This window comes from Gnatocerus cornutus, chromosome 6 (assembly GCF_029298725.1).
Source record: "Gnatocerus cornutus isolate USDA-ARS CGAHR chromosome 6, icGnaCorn1.1, whole genome shotgun sequence".
NCBI classification, from domain to species: Eukaryota; Metazoa; Arthropoda; class Insecta; order Coleoptera; family Tenebrionidae; genus Gnatocerus; species Gnatocerus cornutus.
In genome coordinates, this window is record NC_142238.1 from 8936700 (window position 1) to 8962405 (window position 25706).

The window sequence follows — 25706 nt, forward strand, 5'->3', positions numbered from 1 at the left end:
AGGTGGTGTGTATCCAGTAGGGTCTCCCTCAGGTTGTCGACGAATTCCGGTACTTCCCTTCGCTCCGCCCCAGGCGAACCAAGCAGAAGATCACAAGGGAGACGCAGCTCTCTTCCAAACACAATCTTCGCTGGTGTTTCTCCCGTGGTTTCATGAATGGCAGCTCTGTAGGCCATCATAAACAAGGGCAGTCGACGATCCCAATCCCTCTGGTGCTCTTCCACTACCTTGGACAGATGTTCCTCCATCGTCTGATTGAATCTCTCGACCATGCCGTCGGATTGCGGGTGCAAGGGTGTGGTTCGAGTCTTCCTAATTCCCAGCAGCTTACACATCTCTTGAAAAACGCCAGACTCAAAATTCCTTCCTTGATCGGAATGCATTTCGAGTGGAACTCCAAACCTGCTGAAGAAATTATCCACTAGGACTCGAGCTACTGTAGTGGCTTCTTGGTTGGGAAGGGCATACGCTTCCGGCCATTTACTGAAATAATCCTGCACAACCAAGATGTACTTGTTGCCGTCATCAGTTTTTGGAAATGGCCCGGCCACATCTAGAGCGATTCTCTCGAACGGGGCTCCCACGTTGTATTGTTTCATGCCTCCTTTAGTTCGCGTTCGAGGTCCCTTGCTCGCCCCACAAACTGAACATCTCCTACACCATCGTTCGACATCTTCCCGGCAGCCAACCCAGTAATACCGCTGCCTAATCTTACTTAAGGTTTTGTTCACTCCGAAGTGAGCGCCTGATGTTCCGTCATGGACCTCCTTGAGTACTTGGGGAACTCTATTCTTGGGCACTAGTAACTGGGAGGTTACTTTCTTCCCGTCTGCGCTTTCCCAAGCCCTTTTCAGTACCCCATTTTCTACTCGCAGTGAGTCCCACTGCGCCCACATCGCCTTCAACCCTGGACTCTTTTCCGAGACATCTTCCCAACGCGGCCTTCCATTATCCGCTTCCTTCCACTCCAGCAGTGGCCCAATTTCCTGGTCCGCCTGTTGATCCTTCCGAAGATTCTCCGTAGTCCAGTCATCATCACAACCGATAACCATCCTGTTTATCGGCAATGGCCCTTCAATCTTCGCGCACTGCTTGCAATCCTTGCAAGGTCTTCTAGAGAGAGCGTCAGCGTTATTGTGTTGCTTTCCTGGTCGATGTTTGATTTTGAAGTGGTATTGCTGCAGCCGCTCAATCCACCTAGCCACTTGTCCTTCGGCGTCTTTCATCTGTAGTAACCACGTGAGGGCAGCATGATCAGTCCTTATCAAGAACTCGTGGCCAAACAAGTATTTGTGGAAATGCTCTACGGATTTTACAACGGCCAGCAATTCCTTTCTTGTAGCGCAGTAATTTCTCTCTTGCTTGCTCAACACTTTGCTGTAATACTCGATCACTCTCTCTTCTCCATCCTGCACCTGCGATAACACCGCTCCAATGCCGATGTTACTGGCATCTGTGTCCAAGACGAACTTTCCATGAGTCCTGGGGTAGCTCAAAATCGGGCTAGTGCACAAAGCTAACTTCAGCCGCTTGAAACTGCTTTCGCAGTCTGATGTCCAGTTGAATGATGCCTTTGCTTCCGTTAGTTTGTGCAGAGGTGCAGCAATGTTGGCGAAACCTTCTACAAACCGCCGATAATACGTGCAAAGTCCAATAAAACTTCTCACATCGTGCTTGTCCTTGGGTCTGGGCCATTCCTTAATCGCCTGAATCTTATCTTCGCAGGTCTTGATTCCTTCAGATGACACCGTATGCCCCAGAAACTCCACTTTCTTCCGAAATAGATGGCACTTTTTCGGATTAAGTTTTAAATTGGCACCCCTAAACCGGTCTACCACTTCTTGAAGGTTCTTCAGGTGTTCATCGAAGTTTTTACCCATGACCATAACGTCGTCTAAATAAACCAGACAAGTTGTCCACGTCAATCCTCGCAACACACATTCCATTAGTCTTTCGAATGTAGCGGGTGCGTTGCAAAGCCCAAAAGGCATAACCGTAAAGTGGTACAGGCCACTTCCCGTGGAGAACGCTGTCTTTTCCTTGTCTTCGGGATGAAGTCCCACTTGCCAATATCCACTCTTCAGGTCTAAGGTTGAGAACCACGTCGACCCTGACAGAGTTGTGAGAGTGTCGTCAATCCGGGGTAATGGAAAACTGTCTTTCTTGGTAACATCGTTGAGTTTTCGGTAATCCACACAGAATCTTGTACTACCGTCTTTCTTGGTTACGAGCACAACCGGCGAAGACCAAGGACTGTTGGATTCTTCAATAATCCCTTCTTCTTGCATGGATTTTACCAACTGTTCGGCCTGCTCTTGCTTCGCCCACGGTAACCTTCTCGGTGCCTGTCTGATGGGTTGATGGTCGCCCGTATTGATTCTGTGTTGAACGATGTTCGTTCTTCCTAATGGTTCATTCTCAACGGCGAACACGTCCTTATTCTTCTTGATGAAAGCCTGCGCTTTAAGAGCCTCTTCTTCAGAAAGGTCACTCGTGTCTACCTCCAGCTTTAACTTTTTCACGGTCTTCACGTTTTTCTTTGATGGCTGTGCGTCACTTATTCTGGAGATCGGAACACACACAGCAACTAGTTCGCCCTTCTTGATCGTGACTGGAGTAGGGTTGATATTCGCCACCCGCACAGGTATTTCTTTCGTCACTTTTACTAGTGTCTTTCCAACAAGAATTGGTTTTGTCATGTCTCTAGTTGGTTCAATCATTCCAACGCAGCTCCCAAAGTTACTTCCTAAACGCACACTTATCACTTTCTCGCTGTTCCCATCCACACAAGTATTTTCACAGGCGAACGCTTTCACTCCATCTTCTTTTACTTCTGGGGTCGATAACACAAAGCTTTCGGTTCCAATCTTGAGGATCTTCTCGTTGTGATTAAAGGAAATCCCATGTCGTCCAATAACATCCATTCCCAGGATCATCTCATCCTCAATTCCTGCCACCAGCACCCGATGCCGAAACTTCATACCTCCCAACTGGACCGTGACCTCTGCCTCGGCACTTACTGTGGCGACATCTCCCGTGACTGTTTTTAAAATAGCACTCGTTGTTTCCAGAGATGTCCTGTTGTCCAACATGTCCTTTCTCACAAGGGAAACCATGGCTCCGGTGTCGACCGTCATCTTCACTTTTCTCCCATTCACACTTCCTTCAATTATCAAACTCTCAAAATTCCTCTTCAAACGCATAACGGAAATAACTTTGGGGCTTGTGCTCTCCCCAGCCAGTGTGTGCCCCTTGACACTGCTGGGCTTTAGTTTTCCGACTGCTGAGGACGTGACTGGGGACCGTTCTGGTCGTTCCTAAGAACAACCCTACAGTCACGTTTAAAATGGCCTGGTTTTCCGCAACGATAGCAGGTCTGGCTAGTTCGCTGCTTCAGTGCCATCCGTAGCTCCCTGTTTTCCTTGAGGATGTCGTTTAGCTCGGCTTTCGTGACGAAAGCGGTAGGTGTTGCCTCTTCTTCGTCAATACCCACACCTCGAATTCGTCGGTAATCGGGGACGTTCACAGAGCTCTTGAAAACGGCTTCCACCTCTAGAGCGCGCACCAGAGCTTCTTTTGCGGAGTGATAGCTGCCCAGTCGGACCGTTCTTTGTATTTCTGGATCTCGAATCCCTTGCAGGAACGTATCCACAGCTAGTTGTTCCACAAAATTCGCCGGAGCCGAAGGGTAGGCGAGCAAAACAAGGCGCTTGACGCTTGCCTCAAATTCCTGCAGAGACTCTCCAGTTCTCTGCCGCCGCGTCTTGAGCTCTGAGACGTATACTTGCTGCAGGTGTTGGTTTCCAAATCTGGCCTCTAACGCTGCCATCAGCTGGTCGTACCGCTCTTTGTCTCGACCTGGAATTGTCTCTAGCAAGTCCAGAGCCGCCCCTCTCAAGGAAACTATCAGAAATGAGGATTTTTCTTCTTCCGACCATCCATTTTGTTTGGCCGCCACTTCGAATTGCAGCTTGTAATTATCCAGTGAAGTCGACCCATCGTAAGTCGGGGGTTTCATTTCTTTCGTTGTGGTCAGGCCGGTCCTATTTGGAACTTGACGCCTTAAGCGCAGTAACTCGTCTTCCACCTGCTGTTTGAATCGCTCCAAATCTTTCACTTCCTCTTTGACGCCTTGTAGTTCTCCCTCAACGCCTCCTAACCGCTCTGTTACCTCTTTTTGAATTTCGTCGACTTTAACCATAATAGTTACGTTCATGTTTTGTTCCATATCTTTAAGCTGGTTCAAGATTTCTGCATTCTCTCTTTGTCTTCTTTCTTCCTCTTCTAGTTTTTCTCTTTGTCTTCTTTCTTCCTCTTCTAGTTTCTCTCTTTGTCTTCTTTCTTCCTCTTCTAGTTTCTCTCTTTGTCTTCTTTCTTCTGTTTCATGTTTTTCATTTTGTCTTCGTTCTTCTTCTTCCAGTTTTTCTCTTTGTCTTTTTTCTTCTAAATTCGTAATCAATTTTTGTTGTGTGTCCATTTTCGCCATCATCGAAGCCATCAATTCTTGCAGCGCCTCCATTTCTGCGGCTTGCTGTCTGGTTTGAACAGGCATAAAAATTGTCCACAATCAAGTAACAATGTCACAGTCCGGTAATGTCACGAATTTTCCGATCGAAAATTCCAGAATTTTCTCGATCACAATGCTGGACGGGATCCCACTTTCTGACACCAGTTGTCACGTTGGCCGAAAAATCAAAAGTCTCGCTTGTAACAATAACAATTTTATTGTGCACTATGAACACTCTCGTACTTCACAATTACAACACTTTTCAGGATTTCCAAATACTAGACTATCCACAATCCTATCACTACTCCCCTATATACAGATATTCCCCTACCACTAGCCTAATGCTGGAGCGCTGCGAGAATATTCGGGAGTTCCGCGTATGAATAAGAATTATTCCACGAATCGCTCGCTCTAGAGCAGAGCGGAACGTTCCAGCGCTGGCGCTCGAAGCTTCCAGAATCTTCTCGTAACAATATGTATGCCAATTATCCAGATCTAAATCAACACAGAAAGAAGCATTTGCTCAAGCTTTTTAAACTTGCTCGTTAACCCGAAGAACGCAAATCAAACACGAAGTCGTAATTGTGGTGTTAATGGTTGGTTACCACTCTTTAACATCTTGTTATGAAAATAATGCAATCAACACCGCGTTTTAACACAGTTCTCAAGTATGTTCCAGCAGTAGCGAAGCAATGTCACACACCGTGTGAATCAGCGGGTTAAAATTTTACCATCGTTTTTGTTGTCGCTTCAAAAACGAGATTTTCTTGAACAAGAATTCTGTAATCGAAACAAAAGGCTTAATGTGCTCGTTATTATTCCGTACCTTCGCAAGCATTTCCGCCTACTTACATTTCTGGGAATTAATCGCGTTTATTATACGAAATGTGCTACACCAGGTGAAAAATTTCAAGTGAAATAAAGCTATTGCTCCTACGCGCCTTCGAGAAATTACAACTTGATATTTCAATAATGGGTGCTATTCGTTTTCAGGAACAGTTACTGCTGTATCACAGCCTGAAAAATATTTATGACCACAACGAGACAGAAGTGGTTTTGGTAAGTTATGCTGCCGTTCTTGGACAGGACGTTTCATTAAATCAGTACCAACCTACTAGAAACAGTTGCCATGTAAATGATTAAAAGTTTAATATTGTTATCTATAATTGTGTAACAAAACAAATAATAGAGAGTCAAGAAGTCATAAGTCAAAGACCCTCTGCTGACAATAGCGCATCCATTCTTTATTCTCTAGAAAGTGACTGCTGTGGAAGATCATGTGACACGGCTACCGTCTGATAAAATCGGCGTGAAGGTGCTGTGTGTGTGGCGAAAACTTTAACGAATATGGTACACACCTTTATCCGCGTCACAAAATCTTAATCTTACTCGTTTTCTTAGCCGGAGTCGTGGTGCGATCAGGAATAATTTATTAATTATGTCGAAAAGAACGCGAACGTTTGGATCCAGTTGGAGTCCGGGACCCATTTGACGTTTTTATATAGTTGAGTAACGCTTCTCGTTTTTCAGGCGTTTTTCATATTTTAATGCGGAGCTATAAACGTCGCGTCAATTATTCCTGCCATACAATAAAACTTACAATATGTATGTAACGCTAAGAGGGAGTATCGAAGAACCAAACCTGTTAGTTATAAATAAAGTCGGTTATTATATGCGACATGATTCTGATATGCTGCGAACCTTTAAGAAAAGGTTAAAATAGGATATTACCTGCATAGACAAATATTACTACCATCAATTTTCCAGAAGTGATTAAAGTTAATAGTTCCATCAGCGCCGGGAATCAATTTCGCGTTTCTTTGAAATAAACGTAAATGCATAATCTTCGGTTCTGCATTACTTGAATGTATTATCGTCGACACGGTTTGTGTGATATGTGGAATTATATCATGCGACTATGAAAAAACTTTATGTAGACATACATACACACCTTAAAATTGCAGCACCATGTTTACATTTCGTGACACTATATCAAAATCATTGTGTGCACCGGCGCATATAATCTGTTCGCGTTTTAGATAATGTACTGGTTTTAAGGTCAATAGCATCGCAAATTTCATATCAAAGTACAGTTGCGGCGGATGAAAAGTAAGACAAAATGACAAGTTCAAAATTTTTACTTTGTAAAACCACCTATAATTGAAGTTTTTGAAATGTCAGTTCGATTGTCATTGAGACAGGGCGATTCAGTTCCGTAGAAGAAAAAACTTTAGTTCAAACTTTAAATATTTAATAAAATTAAATGTTGTTAACAAAAATTAATATTTTATTGCAGCACCACCGGAATTAATAACACTTTCAAGTCTTCCTGGCATCGACATAATAGCATGTTGAACGAAATGTTCAGGTATCATTTGCCAGCTATCCGAAATGCTCTGGATCAATTCTTCGCGGTTTTCTCGTTTTTCTTCAAATGCTAAGAAATTTTAGAAAATTGTGAGATAACATCACAGAAAAAGATCTTAGTGATTGATATACAAAAGAACAAAAGAAGAAGTCTGATATTGTTTTATAAATGAACATATAAAAGTAGTTAGAAATTGGTTTTACGTCCGACGGGTAGACTGATCTTTGACTTCTTCCGCTGAAATAAAAAATAGAAGAAAAAAACAAAAAACCCAGAAAATAACACCAAATTTCCAAATAACAATTGAAAAAAATCGAAAAAGCAATCCAGGGAATACACTTAAAAAAAGGTAAACATACAAAAACCAAAAAACAAATACAACTTAATAAAAAGATGCGAATAAGGAAAGACGTTACAAAATCAAAACTAAAAACGTTCGTAATTTTTTTGAAATGTTGATCTTTAAATCGCCACAGATTTATTACACCTCTTCAAACTTAGAATCTCCGGAAATATTCTAAGAGTGTGTAAAGGCAACAGCGTGTCTTAATTTTGATAAACGAGTCCATTGGCCACGGTCGGAATAATTTACATAACTCTATGTTCTTCAAAAGACCACACAACCAGACAATGTTAATTTTATGGGAAATCGGAAAAGAGTTCTAGTCCGATCGTTATCGTTGTCTTGATGATTCGGTATAATTTCTCCCTTCCCTTATTAAGTGGAGGGCATCTGCAATCGTGCATCAAGATCCATCTTTTTAATTAATTCGAATACTTCGAATGTCCCGGTGTGGTGTCCTCGACATTTTCACGTACATTTACGTTGGAATTTTACATTCCCACTAATTTATTGTGACATAAAAACGGCAGAAGTACACAATTATGGACGTTAATTGTTATTGTATAGGGCATAAAATTGTCGTTAAAGACGACAACTTCTTTTATATTTCAGACCACGGGAATACTTGCATTTTAGTAAAATCTTGCCAACCGTTCCGCAGACGGTCATAAAGTGCAATTAAGATTTAATCGACCTGATACCACACGAACAAACTATACTTCTTAATTTCGGTTTAATAATAAGACTTCCGTTTCAACCCTCGAAAAGCAGTAATAATTTAAAACGTGTCTAATTCTCATTACGTTTTATAACCTCTGTCGATTTTGGTCTTGACCAGTTCGTTTTTTCGGCTCCCGAGGCCGGTTGTTTTAACGGGATAAGATCTCTGAAAGATTGTCATTGATCGCTAAGATATTTTTGGTATTTGCTGTCACTGTCGACCGACAGCCGCGGACCCCTTTCATGAAAGCCAAAGATCCGTTGATAAGATTGGGCAGAGCGGCACCATGCTTCAAAATCCTTTCAAATATTCATTACTATTATTATCAAATCACCATGAAAGTGATTGTATGATGTAACAACATCGCGTTATCCAGGCCAACAGGCAAATCGTCCACATTCCCGATATTCCAGAGCTCGTTAATCAAGAATCGGTTCGGCTCCCTTTGGATCCTAAAAATGGAGGTAGGCATTTTTAGGATTTTTCTAGCTTAATTTATGGGAAAAAGGCGCTAACGTCACTTTACCATAATAAATATCAAGCGAATCTAATGGGCAATTATCGAAAATTGGTTAAACTGTTTAGGATGTTTACAGAATGACTGGATTTAAACTATCAATTTTATTTAATAATAGATCGTTTTGAAGTTTTAAGAGACTCGAAACGATCAATCTGTTTGGACAAAGCACACAACGAGACGTGAATGATTGGAATTTCTAGTATTTTACGACTGGCGAACATGTGATTCAAATAAAATGACAACTTTTAAATTGTATTTATAATTATTATATGTAGAACAACGAATTGAATTGCAAACTTTTTTACTAAATTTGCGACACACCGCTGTTTTGCAGAAATTCGTAATCTATCAATCACTGTCAGCTTTTTTCATACATCTCATTATTTAAACTATTGCAACTATTGATTGTACCACGGGATTCCCAAATAATATGATACCTTCCAGGCCTCCACGACAACATAGTTCCTTGTTTCACAAGCTTTTAGAGCCCAGTAAAATTTGTAATAACGTCATTATGTCAGTATCAAAATTAATAGAATCGAATGAAGATGCCAACCAAACTTGGTATCGCAAATTTAAATTCATTGTTCTTAAATATCCATTTGATATTCTATTGACTTATTAAGAGGTACCGAAGGCGTGAATTAGGTGGCATGAAGACGAAGATAGCCACCTAAATACATGCACGTTTATGATGTTTTGCTCAATGCGCTATTATTATGGTAATGTCATTATGGAAATGCAGACGATGACAAGAGTTACGACGAACATATTAAACAGTAATCCAACTGTATATTGTCATTGTACCCTGAATCTGTTCGACAGAAAAAATCGTGTTCGTAACCTCGGTACGAGCGGCGAAATGTTTCAATTCATTGCAAGAATAATACAAATATCTTTAAGATTAAGTAATTGAAGTTTCTGAAGTGAATGGACCAGGATTTGTTTGCACTTGACCTTTGGGAAACCAAGCATGGACTCTTACTTGAACCGATATAGACAATAATGCGAAACTAATTTTAATCATAAAATGCAGTCTATCGATAAGTGTATATTAAATGTCTTCATACATCCCACATACTCCACAAGTTCCAATAATTTAGTGTTTAGACTAACTATAAATTTGAAAAGCACCGATAGAGAGGACGTAATTGCTCCGGCAAATTACATTGCAAATCTGGATATTATTAGCTATTGTTGATCAATAAACTGTTATTACCATAATATGATGGCAGGTGAAAGGTTAATTACTAAAATAAACTATTCAACCGTCCGCTGGGTTTTTGATTAATATGTTTGTTTATTTAGACAAAACTACCGTGAAAATTTCTTCTTATTAAATCGATTTCGATCTAGAGTACCCAAAGGAGCCATCTCTACAGCAGAATACGTTGGCTATTTATGTCTTTGCATTCTGGCGAACACGGTACTCTGTGTTCTTATTTGTTATTGTAATGACGAGCGATGCTATCATTTGCTGTCCGCTGTCGCTCCACCTCGTCTACACGTCATGTACCACGCGTGGTACATTTTATACATCTCCATACCATTTTAAACCAGTCTAATCCACATTTGGTCACAAGCTGGTATTCTATCAGAGATCCACGGTACGATATCATAATTATGGAATAATTTATTTCATGTCCACAAATTAGCCAGTCGCTAAAGTGTTGCGAATTGATTTGGTTACGCAGTAAAACAACCACTAGTTAGTATGCAGGCAATAATTATTACGATAATGAAATTATTAACGCCGCTTTGAGGAGAATCAGTAATTTGTCACAGTTTTTCAAAAATCTGGCAAATGGGCATGTAAGCAGAGCAAGAATCCGTGTCCGACAGTAAAATCAATTGACACAAAATTATCCCAAAATTATGTAAATTTCGTTAAAATTAGTACAGCCGTAAAAACACTTGGAAATAATAAACTCTAGAGTCCAAGTGTGTGCTGGAAGCGAAATGTCATCATTGCTTAATTAAGAAAAAGAGCAAATGAAAACCACCCAAATATTCAAGTAGTAATAAATAACCTTATTATTTTTATGGTTGCCTTCTATCCCATTCGGCTCGCCGTTCCGTTAATTAGTTAACTTTTATGTAATTAATAAAAATTCTTTTCGCTAATAAATTGACACTTGGTTAATTGATCCAGTAAATGATATTTCGGTCCAATGGAAAAACGAAATAAATAAAATGAAACGTGTGGTCAACGACACCGCGCCAGTTTTACACATAAACAAGCTTAAATAATAATTTGAAGACTGCTTTGGTATTCAAAACTTGAAACACATATAAATATGAATATGTTAATTTAGAAATAGCTGTCTGACTGTCGGATGACGTTAAATTAGGGAGATTTGATGTTTTAATTGTATGGCAGACAGTTGAGGACGTCAGACCGTCTTCTGCTAGAAGATTATGTCAGAATATGTTAAGCGCCGATAAACAGTTTTTCGTTTGTTCGAATTTCTTCCATGTTTTTTATTTAGTATCAGAACCCTTTAAGAACTTAGAGAATGTACACAGATTCGGATAAAAATACAATCGAAGCAGTCGCTCGTAATTCTTGCCACAAGACTCTGTACTTGTCTGACAAGTAAACAAAGTCATGTAAGTAATTTGGTTTTGTAATTTATAAATTTAAATGTCAGTCACAAGTAAAGTGATGTTTCGTTTCAAGTTTCTGAGATTAACATAAATTTATGTCGTGAATGGCATGTGTACACTTTGTGATTAGATCCTGGCGCAAAACCGAATGATCCTTCCTCATCAAGAAAAAGACAATCTCCCAGTCCTTAACCAAAGGAATTCGATAGCAAGACGATACCTCGACTCTCTATAAATTACCGTGGGCCGATAAAACATACACAATATTTAATGAATTCGACGCTCGTGTATACAAGTCCCCAATCTGGCGGCGATCTCATATCGACCAACACTTACATAAATCCCGAGCGGCCATTGCTCGTCCAAAAACAAGTGCGAAGGCCAGTTTTTTGGTGATCAAAAACAAACGGCTTCCAGACGAAGTTTGTGTCGAAAAATAATTGGACCTCGAAAAAATGTCGAACCGCTAAAAACCCGCGAGCCGCCTTCTCTTTCTCACCGCGTGAGTTAGCGCTCTAGAATTCCGAATTGACGCGCCGATTTATAAACGTGCAAAGCCTGTCGGGAACGTTTTTGCCACCCCTCGACCCTCTGCAAACTGCCGACAAGCAAATTCCGAACGATAGAATTTTCAAATGCCGCTGGTTCGATCAGACGAAAAGGGATCAAATCGCACGAGGAGGCTTTGTTGGCAAAAAGCACAACAAAATTTCACTTCTTTGATTATCCTTTGAACACGTTTCCAATGCCTCAACAGTCAAATCCTCTTAATACATAATTAATAATTCAAGAGCAATTCATTTTTACATTCACTATAAGACCTACCACCATCTCAGTATCAAGCATTGAAAGGTGTTCTTGTCAAAACCCCAATCCAAGGTAATTTAGATTTTATGAAAAAGACAACTTTCAATCAAAAAGAAAAGATCGTGTGATAAAAAAACTGAGACAGTGAAATGGAATTCTATTGATTAATTTTTGCAACAATCATGGGAGTGTTTCTTTATTTAATTAGTTTCAATTAGATTTCCAAGGTGAAGCAATTAAATACTTTCAAGTTTCGAGGGTACAAGAGATAACACACATGTGTTTGAGTATTCGGATTCGGACAATACAAGAAGCAGACCTTGGCAGTGGTATTTAATCGCGAAAATACCATCAGATTCATGGATATCTTATTCAAGACCAAATGACCCAAATGGTACTGCACATATGGTATTCCAAAACTTGAGCTTCCGTCGGACAATGGTACCATACCCTATCCCCAGTAGAACGTGACGACCATTCATGGTACCACTTAATAAATACACGAGCTTTGACCATCGTCATGGTCAACACATTATATAGCACGACCCGAACCAATAGTCAAAATAATGGTACATAAAAAATTGACAAGGTCGGACGATACTACAGGCTGTTATTGATGGCGATACCAAGAACAGAGCTCCGTAAACCAACAATTTTAATAATAGCACTCGGCTGAAATGAATGGTCCAGTATCTTCCGCCCATACATCCGCGCCTTGTTATGCAGCCGCTGACGATAGACAAACGAGGGGGAGGAGAGGCAACAAGGTGGGGGTCAGGTGAGACCGTGCGGTGTTGAAGTCACCGCACGCCCTCGCGCCGAGTCAAACACTATAGAGCCAGAATCGCCGATTGTGACCACGATAGGCTCGTATTCCGTCGGAATGATTCGGATGCTTGGATCAAAATACTGAAGATGGCGCCAGATGGACAGAACATCTTCCTCCACCATCCTCAAGTTCTCCAAGTGCAGCGATGCAGAAGTCCATAGACGGAGAAAGAAGAGATATCTCCAGACTTGATACGTTTTCTTGACGCATCAAAGAGAGCCCAATGTGGAATGTAAATGCTCTCCAGCTCCGTAATCGAAATGTTGCGCAACACCTCCTCCAATTTTTCCTCTGAAATCCGCAGTCGAGACCTTTGCGCAATCGTGCACATAGTTTATAACCGATCGTGCCGTGATAAATCGTCAAGCATGCCGCAATTTTTTCTTGTCTTGTCTATCCTCGCGCTGCCTCATATGCATATAGTAAGTTGTTAAAGCGTGTTGGCGCACATTGTTCTTGTTTGTTGTTGGAGATTGGATTGGACTTGGACTGTGTTTGAGTGTTTCCTCAGGTCGAAGGTCGATTCAGTTGTGATGCGTCTGTTCCAGCGGCTGCGAAACTTAACAGAATGCCATTTATAATCCATAGCTGGATCGAGATCGAAATCTGTTTAATCTTAAATCAGACCTGCCAATAGTCTCAAAAGCAAATAAGACGCTCGCGAAGAGGTCGAGGTCGGGTTCTTTCGTGCTGTCATTCTAAATTATTTTGACTTCGAAGAAGGCAATTTCAGATAAGCGATAGTGCGAAAAGGTGGCATCTCCTGTCATGCCGATATGATTATAAAAACATGAGAAGAATACAGCGCTGCTTGCCCGTCGAGATACAAACCATCAGTTCACTGACGTTCAATAAATTCTTGTTTGATATTTTGGTATTTAAGCGGACCATGCAAACAGAAACTCACGAGAATAACAACAATTTTGCTTCTGTGTAGGCTTCCTCGAAACCCCTAAATTCAAACCACTTCCTACACAAGACCCTACTTCTTCGAAGGAACTCCATCCACCGAAACTTTATCACCATTATCTAGCATCTAGCGCTGGAATAATAAAAGACAGAACTAATGTCTTGTCGGTTGTCTTCCCTAGTTCAAAAAGGTAGGAAGATACTGAGGAATTATCTTTAAAATTATCGCTATAATTGTTTTCAGAGTCTGCACGTCCCGGCAAAGAATGTTCGTGCACATTTACAAGTCTCCCACACAGAGAGTAAACAACTGGCTGGAAACAAACGCAGTAAACTAGCTGTCTTGACCGATTGACGATACATGATCAGTCCCAACTCTTACACCTTCACGTCCTCTCTTCCTTTACTCTTCTGGTCGACAAGAATCTAGTCAATGCACAGACAAACAAAAGCGATCTCATCAGCTGAAGAAAAAATCATGTGAATGCAAACTCCTAACTGGAATTGCAATAGAAACCGTTTTAAAAATGTGTTAACAATGTTGTATTCATTTCATAGTGCGTAATTAAGATGATGGAAGAACACACTTATTTCTCTTATCTGCTAATGTGTTGTAATTTTTCATAACCACCGGTGAGAATTTTAATGTGCTAATATGATAGAACACGTTGTGGATATAACTACAGTTACAATACGTCGACAATCTATTAGTTAGGTGAATTATAATCGGCAGCCATCAGGTAATCTGTCAGTTCTATCTAAACTAGTTTCGAAAATCACCAGTAAAGGAGGAAGACAGCTTGACGATTTATTAATTTCAGAGCAGGTAAACCACAAAGTGACAGATATTCACGGTAACATGCAAATAAACAAATATAAACACACCAAATAATAGCCCTGCGGTTACCTGCATTCATCAAAAGTCAAGAAAAAAAACAGGTAATAGAATTTTGCGCCTCTGACGACAATGCATCGAAATTACGGACAAAAATGACGGATAAACACGAATTATAGGAGTGTCTAAACGGACGTATTGACGGCGAGATTGATGAGTTGCCATTATTAAGCTTCAATAGTCGTCGAAGAACACGATTTTCGTGGAGAATCAACAATGTTACATCATGGTACCGTTTTTCGAGCATTTTCAGACGGAAATTCGGTCCCTTTCCTTGCTAAAACCACCAGTCTTGGTTTTGTAATTGCGCATTTTATGACGATCTGGTTAAAATGGTAGCGAAGGAGTTAATCAGCCCTCATGATTTTTATTATGGACGCAAACAAGTATACGCAGTAACCACAAAAAGAACAACATCAGGTTCTGCGCTCACGCAAATCACTGTAATAGTTGTATCCCAGCAATTACAAAACAAATGATGCTCCAATTACAACATTTACACGGTAAATAAAAAAGATAACATCTTTTTTTGATGGAGCATCCACTGATTGTTGGTCAGAACTCAACTAGCTTCACGCCACGTTTCGTCTTTCACAACAAAGTCGGTCGAAATCTCGTTAAAACAAACAGTTTGAAATTCTAATTTTATTTATGCATATCTATAAGCAAACACATATTTCTTGTAGTGACTGAAATATATTGCATACCTACGCTCTAGTAACGCTGGGCAGTTCTTTCAAGGCGCAACAACCGTTTGTCTGCAATCTATTTTTATAAAGTTAAGTGATCCACGTGATAATCAAATGATAATTATTATTAATTCTAATAAAAAAGGTGTCAACTTAATTATATTCATGATAGATTGCACTGGTAATTACTGGCCAACGAACAGCGTTCATTTTGATATGAAATATTGCAGGAGTGGTCGTTAAAATATGGTACGAAAGTCTCAAAATATTGGAAATAGTCACGATATCTAAGCCCAGCAGTGAAATGGGTGTCGATAAATCTTCAATGATCGAACGAAGCAGAAATGGAGTGGACTCTCGTGACAGTGGGACAGGTTGTACCTCACGAAGTTTTGAAATCTTAATGAGTAATTAACGATAACGCGGAGTAATTTACACTTGGCCAAGGTAATAAGTTAGATAAAACATTATATTTTATTAATTGTAGCTATCTGCATATCTTAAATCCTGGTTACATGATAAATAAGTATACATTAAATAAATCTAAATGTCAGACGGATTTATAACTTACAGCGGAAGTATGCATAGTCTGTCACAAGTTCTTGGATTTTATAGATTTAACGCGTGATCTATTGGCCACCGCCTAAATTCAAACAGACAGGTCTGAATCGAAGGTTTTGTTGCTCCCATTTTATGAATCAATAAAAATTATAGAGCCATTAGAGCAGGCGAATGCACAGACGTAAAAAGCCTCTTAATTGCTTCTGCACAGCGAAACGCTTATTAATTATGGAGGAGAACGATAAAATTTAATTTTCCGTGTGCGTCGTCCGGATAGCATTCCGAAATGCGGGGACATTTTCTGTAATTTATATAAATAGTTCCACAAATCTCGAACGCGGATTGTGTGCAAATGAGATGCTAGAAGCAGTCTGTCAGAGAACACACCGGACCCATTAAAATGCAAAATTTACAGGTTTTCTATGGCAAAAATCTAATTAATAAAAAATTTGTGGGTATCTCGCATGCTTCTGCTTCGAGTTTTTGACATTTCCCACCTTTGGCATTTCCAGTAACGCGTAAAAAACGATACCAACCTTGAGACAGCAACCGTATAATTTTTCCCCCAATACGGTCCGTCGCGGTTCAGTAATGAACGTACGTGTTCAAGGGGGGAACACGAGATGCCACTTATCTCAAGCTACCGATTGCGGTGATGTTCCGAATTCCGGTGATGATCCTCCGAGACCGATGCCGCATACGTGAGCCACAATTTATATCTTTGCTAAGTGAACGCGACTCGGCGCTCGAACGTTTGAGATAAGAGGCGTGTTTCGTTTATTTAAGTTCTGATAGGAGAAGGTTGAATATAATTTTTATTGAGAGGACGACACACATTTAAGGAACACCGAATCAAACGCACGGGACATCCAAATGTACCTTTTTGCGTCCACACTGATGCTCCCGACTGGTTCACATTTGAAATGAACAAATATAGAGATAATCTAAGAAATTATAAAACACTCCGGAGCGCACCTAAAATCGTGACGAGTTTTCTCTTACCTGCACACTCTTGGGGTAATTACTCCTAAATATAGAACACGGAACATGATTTATCGTCATAAAACCAAGCATGAAAAGTACGCCGTTTAAAAATAAATAAAACAAGCATTTAGGTAACGAAGTGCAAAAAGTTCATGGCTACAAAAGAATATGTTACTGTTACGGAGTTACCGAGTCGCCTCTTTTATGTTGATCTTTGCACCTGCTGCTGTATCTAAGTGTGTAAAATTATGGCAAAGCTCTGCAGGCACAGACTACCGACAATGGTTCAAACTGTTTTAATTCTAAAATGTTGGGTATACCCATTATACTTTACTTCCTACATTGGGAACAATACACGAGAAGAGAAGAATATGTACTTTCATTCTAAACAATTGGTTTTATGACCTCGTTAACAACTCATAAAAGCAACAAAAATGGTAATTAATCCAAAATCGACAAATTTAAAAGAAATAAAACTCACTCAATGGTCTTAAAATTGCGTCTAAAGAGAAGTTTTTGACTTAACAGGAGTACCAAAAGATTTATTCAGCTGTATTCGTCATGGTCTTTAAAGTAAATGCTTGTCACAACCAATCCGTTTCTTCCAGGATAAGATACCGAAGCAAGTTCCCTAGCAAATGCGTGAAAAAAACTTCTAGACCACGTGGAATCAATCACGAATGCGCCGAAAGAAAAAATGCATGACCGTTTTTCCCCCTGCACATTCTTTCACAAGTACCACTCCTGCAGCTTTTTATGTCGGTTCTTCAACTTTCGCGTTGTCGCAGGAAAACTTTCCGGTTCCCGGAAAGCTCCGTGTCACCTCTGATATTGAACAAAATCCTTATAAAAAGTAACATTCGGTGCGATAAACGAGCGTTGCACGGAATTTAGGGCCGACTGTACCTGTTGCGGGTTCGACGGGCTTGCAGAGAGCGCGCAGAGACGGAGGAGGAGGTAAAGGCGAAGTGACCGGACCGGTCCTCGAAGTGAGCTGATCGCTGATAATGCTGGACCGCGCTTGGGATTCATCATCGATTCATTGATTAGATATCAGTACGAGCTTCAAATATGTGTGAGCGCACATCCATTTAACTCATGTGTTAAAAACCTCATTAAAAATAAGTATACATTATCTTGGACCGCGTCCCGTTAGCAAGTCTGCTCGAGTCTTTACGCATGAACGACGACAAGGTTCTTCTTTCTGGCGGAAAAAAGACATCGACGAAAACGGCAAAACCCCATCGGAATTTCGTGACGGAATCGAACGTAAGCATCGAAGATGACGCCCAGAACGACTCGTCGATACCAAAAGAAAAAACCTCCGATTTTAACAAGAAGTTGTGGCTTTTTTGTTACCGTACTGGTAATATACTTTAACAGGCAAAAATATCAGAACACTCCTCCCATTCATGGGAAACCGTTATTTTTATCATCATCATTAATCAAAATCTTTAAGAGAAAATTTATTCCGAGAAATTGCTCATTTTGGTGCTCATTACGCCTGAAAACACCAGCTCAAAAAAGATAACTTTTCTTTGTTGGAATCTAAAAATCCTCAAGTAATTACCCACGGTATTGAGGTTTTTCTCAGAATCCAAATAATTTGATAATGAATTGCTCTGCGCAAACTTTGAAAAAAGATTGAATTCATATTTCTGAAAACTGGAAGTAACAAACATTATTTTAAGAGAGTTTAATCACTGCTACAAAGGTATTTTCTTTTTCACTTCCAAGAAATAAAAAATCTCAATGTAAAATTTTTCTCTTTGTCTGCAGATTTTTTCCAGAATTACTCGTTTCGCTCTTTTGTAGTTTTCATGCAACTTTGTAATCAAGTAGGTACGGCGTTAATGTTATTGTTGTTGAACAGTGTGATTTAAAACCAAGAGTTCTTGCATACACATGTGCTCGTTTAGCAGAGAACGGGAAATTTCAAGGAGAGGTCGGAACAGCAAAGCGACGCCGAACAATGTTTGTAAAAACGTCCACCGCCAATGTTCATGTCACTAGAAAAAACGGAATAATTTGAGCATTGTTGTTAGACCCAGATAATGGCCGAAATCGGCTAATAATTTAATATGAAAAATTGCCCTGGATACAATGGAGACTGGGAACTATTCTCAAGATCAAAAAGTTCAATAATTTTATTGTTGCACGGGAGAACTTTGTGTCACGAGAATTAATAACAAGGAAGTGTCGATTTACATTATTTTATGCTTGTTATTTACACCATATACAGCCGTAACTTAATACACCAATTGTGTTTGAAACATGTGCTTGATATTAAAACGGTAATAATAGCACAAGGGCGACATTAAAAATTTCTCACACGTGGTCCTAGAATCTTTCAAATCCTGCTACAATTTATTAAGTGTAAATAACAAAACACCGCTAGCGTCGGCGGTGGCATTCTTGACCTTCCAATGACCCACCAGTAAGTTGAAATTTTCATGCCCTCAGAATTTCATCATGTCATCTTAAGATTCGATAATCATTTTTCAATCCGAAACCGGACTTTTAAACACGATTTCGCGCGCCGAACTAATAATACCAACTCAATCCGGAGCCGAGCGCTGACAGACCGGATTTATGCGTAACGTACAAACATGCGACTGAGAGAAATGGCGTTAGCAACATGTTAAATTGAAAATTCGCCGAATCAATCGATTACAACGGGCCCAACCGTAGTACCTCCTCCTTTTGGCCCAATCGATTTGGACCACCGTGAACATCATACACGAGAGAACTTTCAAGTACCACTACACAATACGTATGTACCTGTCGTGGTTCTTGCATACAATTTAGAAACACTACCCACGTCGATAACAAGACAATTCTTCCGCCTAAAACAGCGAGGGACCGCGACCATGTCCACATGGGTGTTAATAGGAAACATAGATGCTGGCTGAGACCAAAATACCGATATGTAAAATCAGATCTATTGATATGATTCCAGGAGGAACTAGGTTACTGCAGAATCAAATGACCTATGTTAAGTTTAAATATTTACTTGAACGAATATTAAATAAAGTTCAACTAGAATGTTATAAAGGCTAAATCGAACGAAGATTAATTGATATCCGAAGAAATGAAACAAATCTTCGATATTCACCTGTACGTATGTAGAAATAAGTGTCGCAAGATAAAATTCCTGAGTCTACAATAAAATATCTTCTTAGAGATAAAGATATTCCACTAAAAAAATCTTAACCGACCAACTAGCAGATAACCAATATCACATCTGGAATGGCTTTTACAACAATAATGGACAAAAAGTGGTTATTCTATTGATTAAAAATGACGACCGCAAAACGGCGGTGATTTCCTGCGAGTTGTTGCTGCAGATGCTAGAGTGAAATTATCGACTATTTCTGATCAGAGTGATTGAAAGGTTTGTTCAAGAAAAATCTGATTGATGGAGAATTGAGTTTTCCAGGTTCACACGTGTTACTGACTCATTCTGGAACCGACTCCGTAATCTTGAAAGAATTGTAATTAATTGCCAATCACTACTTACAAATAATTGGTCATTCAAGCGGTATTTTTAAAAAACGTCACTTTCTGAGCTTGCTCACATAAATTTTCTTAATCACGCACCATGCATGGAAAATAGTACTTACATCTCCCAATGGCAGGTGATTGTTTGTTCTGTGGTTGTGTTTATCTCAGTGTTTTTCCTAGCTTGTTGGAGTACTTACAACTCATGCTTTTGAAATGATTTCGAGTTTAAATAAATTATCTACCGAACAAAGGGGAATTTTAAACAGTCCTTTGTTCGAAGAATGCTCTGTCAGGTGCGACAATGAGCCGAAGTGTTTTCCCGAGTTTACATTGGCTTTATGTTGGCGGTAAATTTATATGCCCAATTAAGCTAATTAGCATAAATCTTGATCAAATAAAAAGCGCGCTAATCGTGGAAACATATTTGCGAAGAAAGTATTCGAATTATGACTAAACAATTCATTGTTTGTCCAACGTGGCGGTTCGGAAAAGACCGCCATCATAAAGAAAAGCTTTAATAATATGAGTACCCCAACATGGCGATAAATTACGATTCCGGGAATAATTTGGTGGACTCACATAAATTATCGAAAGTTCCCTCCCACCGAATTTAAATAAATAAAAACCGTACATAATAAACGCATATTCATGGTCTCGCGCGCGTTGGCCTCCGGTGCCAATAAATAAACCGCGTATGAGATTCGAGTTTGGTGACAATGTAAATAAATACGTATAAATAATCGGGAGTCCGTTAACACAATGGCTATGGAATTAGTATTTGCCTACCTGGCCATTATCACGTTATTTATTACGTGACGCGCTCTTCGAGTATAGCTAACCAGCTGGCCCGCCAACTCCAGACCTATACCGACCAAACTGCTGCCTGCCATCGAACGAATTATTGCCACCGCAAAACGCCTTATTCAATACTTCTTGAACTGTTTTTACCCTACAGACATATTTCAAACTCTTTGCCAACACTCAAGTGAGCAATTTTCTATGTCTATGGCTAGAAGATACAAACACACTTCATGCCATTGTCTTGCATTCTACTATTTGACACCTGTTGAATCACTAATTTCAGCAGTTTAACTATATCCATCACGAACAGCTTACACAAGCTACACGCTAAATTCCAACTTATCCTTAAAAATACGGAATATTGCAAGATCTTATCAAAATCATCTGTTTAGAATAATAACCAAGCGTGAACACTCGTTTCACGCTAAAATCGAGTACAGTTTGCACAAAAGTTAAAAAAGACCGTTAGAACTCAAACTACAAACCTCATTCTTGGATTCGACCATATTTAAAAAATCGCCGGGTTTAATAAAATTATGAGAACGGAACGCCAAAATTCTGAAGTATTAACAGTTCGTTAATTGCATAGTTTGCAAAGGAACAGGTGGAAAGTTTTTGTGCTGTTGGAAGTAAGGCAAAGAACACCTTTCAATAATGAGCTCCACGACTTGCAAAAATTGTAAAATAAAAGCAGTTAGTAAAATAATGAAGTTTAAGCATAATTCTGGTTTACGAGAACTTTATGCAGACTCAGTCCTGTTCAAATCACAAAATGTCAGCTCCTAAACACAATTTATGGCAAGACAAAAAGTTCTTAAGGTTTTTTATTCCTCTAGTTCTCAATTTACAGATAGGCAAATAAATCTGAGAATCAGTCGCAATTCCATAGAGTTCATCAAATTTTTAAGCAAGACCAAAGTCTGCAAAACTTAAACTTAAGGTGGTGCTTAAAAATGCAACTTTAATTTAATTTTAAAAGCTGATTTTAATATCTGCGTAGGTGTAGGTACCTGAAAACGGAAAACCCACTCCGAAATAAAAGAACCGAAAGGCAAAAGTCACGATAATAACCCCGCCAGAAAGCTATGTACTTCTGATAGCTTGAAACCATCTCTTCAAAGCCACGTGACGTAAACAAGTTAAATAACAACGTGTGGAAAAGTAAAAACGTCTTGCCTAAGCGAGCATTGGAGTCACCGTCATACAACATGTAATTTGTAGCCGTATAAAATTGTCCCTTCTTATTGAATCTTTTACAAACATGTTTAATCTATGCTTTACAAAGCAGATATCGAGGATGAAATTCTCGGCCGGATACATTTGACAGCCTATAATTTGGGCTCTAGCGGTCGAGCTGTTGTTTTTTTGCCAGTGCGGGTCACCGTCGTAGTTAAAGCGCAGATTTATGGTGGCTGGCCGCGAGTTATTATCGCGGCCGACAAGTCAGTCTTGGGTGTTTGTTTTTCGTCTTGTGCCAAGACGGCCAATTGACCACGTCATCGGCAAATTTACCAATAAACGCAGGAAAAGTGACGAAGACAAACTGCTACGGAAAAAAAAACACCAAAGCCACGTTTACCGTGAATAGGACAAATGTGATGGAGCTCTTTCTTAACTAAAAACATGCTAAGTAAGATATAAATGCTTTAATTAAGTACGTGCAATTAATATAAAGTGAGTTGACGTATTACGTTGCTACTACAAATATTTTAATTTACGTCGGAGATTGCGAAAGGGGCGCAAAGTAGTTTAAATGAAATATTTGTTATTGCAAATAATTAATAACTTGCCACACGTGCAATCAAGATAATGCCATTATAATTTTTAATTACGGTCATATATTTGGAGGACTTATATAATTATTAGTCAGAAAATTACAGCCCGACTTTCTGGCTCATATTTCAAAGTTTGCTATCTGTGAGGAAGTCTTGCATTCTTACGTGCAAGGGGTGATTTATAGCCATCGTGGTGCCCTAACATTAGCTCCAATCTCTCGTCCCCCCAAAATACCTGGCCCTTAGTTCGATACATGGCCCGATGGTCGGCGTAATAATTATAGGAGGTTGTGAACTTTTATGGACAAACAGGTAGATTTACACTGATAAAATTTTACCAATCGAACTCGTGCCCACTCGCTCGATCTTTTATAACTTCATAGGTTGATCGAATTGAGCGATGACTTACCAAACGACCATTGTCTTAGGGGGTCGACAGCGATGTGTCGAACCGCGCCTGCTATTGTCGTCATCGACAGGGTCACTAACAACTATCGAGATTGTGATGAATGGACATTTCCTCGCGGTCAAAAGCCGGTGCCGCGAATCAAAATGCGAATATTTTAAAGTCTAAGGCCATTATGCAAAAGATACGACGAACCAAATTTGTACTCATCGTCTAACACTGAGAAATAAACTAAAAAAGGGCACCCGCACGTTGTTCTCTCAAATATATGGACATATGAAGTTATACAAGCCTCCAGAAACTTCAATCATTTATTTTTCAAACAAATCCGTTTTATTGAGTTTTGTAGGTGTTATTGGAGAACTACAGGTTTTGATACAAAGCCGAGCTTGTGTAATTGTACTGTCAACATTTTCTAAATTTATAGTGATATAAAATTGTATGAGAGGATTATGGCTGTTCAAAGTATATTAACACATTATTTATGACCATGATGTATTAATTAAGTTTGTCATTTTTTGACGTCTTTTATTTCCCATCACCCCCAAGAACATAAATTATTTACTTCAAGTATTCGAGGTCGTACCTTCCCTCCAAGCATAAACGAAGACGAGGATGCTCAAAAATGATTAAACTTTTATTACATGCCGCACTTGAATGAAAAATATCATCTAGTAGTCTACCAAACTGATTTATACGATCGTAATTTAAAATTAATCGTAAATTGTCAAATGCAAAGTTTTTTAGAGTTACTGGATAATACATAACACCAATAAATGAAGGAGGAATTAAAATTTAATAAAATAAAATAAAGAAAAGTTAATAGGAAAGATAAAATTAATCTGTAATCTGTAAATTCAAAAATGTTCAACAAAGCACAATTATACATATATTATGTATACAGCTGAAAAGTCAAAGAAGAAAAGTTTCATAATGATAAGGACGACTAAAAGATCGGGGCGTTAGAAGGCTTTAAAATTTATAGTCGCTTTCGGAAAATTAACTCTTCGTTTGTTGGATATACCTACCTAAAAAATACTATACATCTTGCTAAAAGTCAGATTTTAATATTTATCAATGAACCATAAATTCAAGAAATGGCAAATGATTACAGAACAAGAAGTATAAAAAAATTGTTAAACATCCAAATTGTTTACTGCCACTGTATGTTTTCGCTCATATAAATGATGAATGAGGGTAAGATTATTAAAACTGATAAACATTATTATGCGACGCTTTAAAATTAATAGATAAACACCTTGGAGTATGGAAAATTTCCAAACAACATGATAATATATTACACTGCCGAATAAATTATATGGAAACGGTGCTAAACAAACAGAGAAAAAAGCTTTAATCGGTGTCTCCTCAACAAGAAGCGTTTCGTTCAACAATAAAATTGCCTCGGCTTGAGCCGGTTGACGGTATAAGAATTACTCAGTTAGCACAGAAGAATGATAGTACTTAGTGGAGGAAGGTGCGTCAGGTGATTATAATTCCGCCGTTGTACAGGAACAATAAAGAGGGACTTCGTCCCAGCCTTGCCACGTCATTATTGTTACTCTGGGTAATTCGATAAATGGCCACGTACTTCAGTGGTGCACATAATTACGAATTTAAAATAGATACATTATCACACCATAAGCCTGTCTCACATGCTGTTCTTCGTGAAGCAAGACCACCTGAAATTTCAGACGGTCGTCACGAAAAGAGACAGAAGACCTGCCTGTATAGGGAAAATTGCAATGCCGTCTTCAACAAATTGAATTTTATACCGAGAATCATGAAAATCGACATGTTTATGATAATTGAAGAAATAAAATGTGAACAGAAAACTTAAAATCGGACTTTATTCGGACGAGGGGAATGCGCGTCACCGTATTTACGACTACTAATGTATGTAAAATGCTACTCGAATGCGCGACCGAGATGGGGCAGGATATGTCTGGGCGGTTATGGATACTAGGATTAAAAGATAACGACCGGCAATTATGAAAAATGCCCCCGATATTCACCTCCGCTCGACTCTACACATAACGAGTTGATTAAAAATCGCATTCGAAGACGTTTCTGTTTGATGTCGGGCCGTTTTGGAGGCTCGATGATTAATTTTGAATAGGCCCAATTAAGATGCCGCCGCCGTCGAATTCGGCTCATCGGTCACTTTTATAGGCACAAATAAAGGAGAACCGAGTCTTCAAATATAACAAAATAGGTAACCGACGCGATAATGACGCATTCAGTGCTGAGAAAACTTTGAAAAAATTTACCACATGTTTAAAACGTTGCTCATTTTCGATAATTTGAGATCTCGACATGACTAAATAAATCAAAATGCTTTCAGAGACTCTCAGGGTTATCAGACTCGACTTATTTTGCACACGTGCATTAGGACAGGAACATCTTTTGTGAATGCAACTCGCGGTATGTGGGTTCAGATGCCACAAGAATTAAATAAATTCATTGAAAAAAACAACAGG

The 25706-nt window shown here is 39.3% G+C and overlaps 1 protein-coding gene and 1 long non-coding RNA gene across 2 annotated transcripts in view; one reads left to right on the forward strand and one right to left on the reverse strand.

Annotated features, from left to right (window-relative positions):
- Window positions 1-25706, reverse strand: part of Su(var)3-3 (lysine-specific histone demethylase Su(var)3-3) — a 120647-nt gene that overhangs the window by 43964 nt on the left and 50977 nt on the right. The gene's annotated exons all lie outside the window — the stretch shown is intronic.
- On the forward strand, window positions 13051-13938 carry LOC148172668 (uncharacterized). Its single transcript, XR_015770228.1, has 3 exons — window positions 13051-13124; window positions 13640-13802; window positions 13856-13938. It is a non-coding gene; the product is annotated as an uncharacterized LOC148172668 (long non-coding RNA).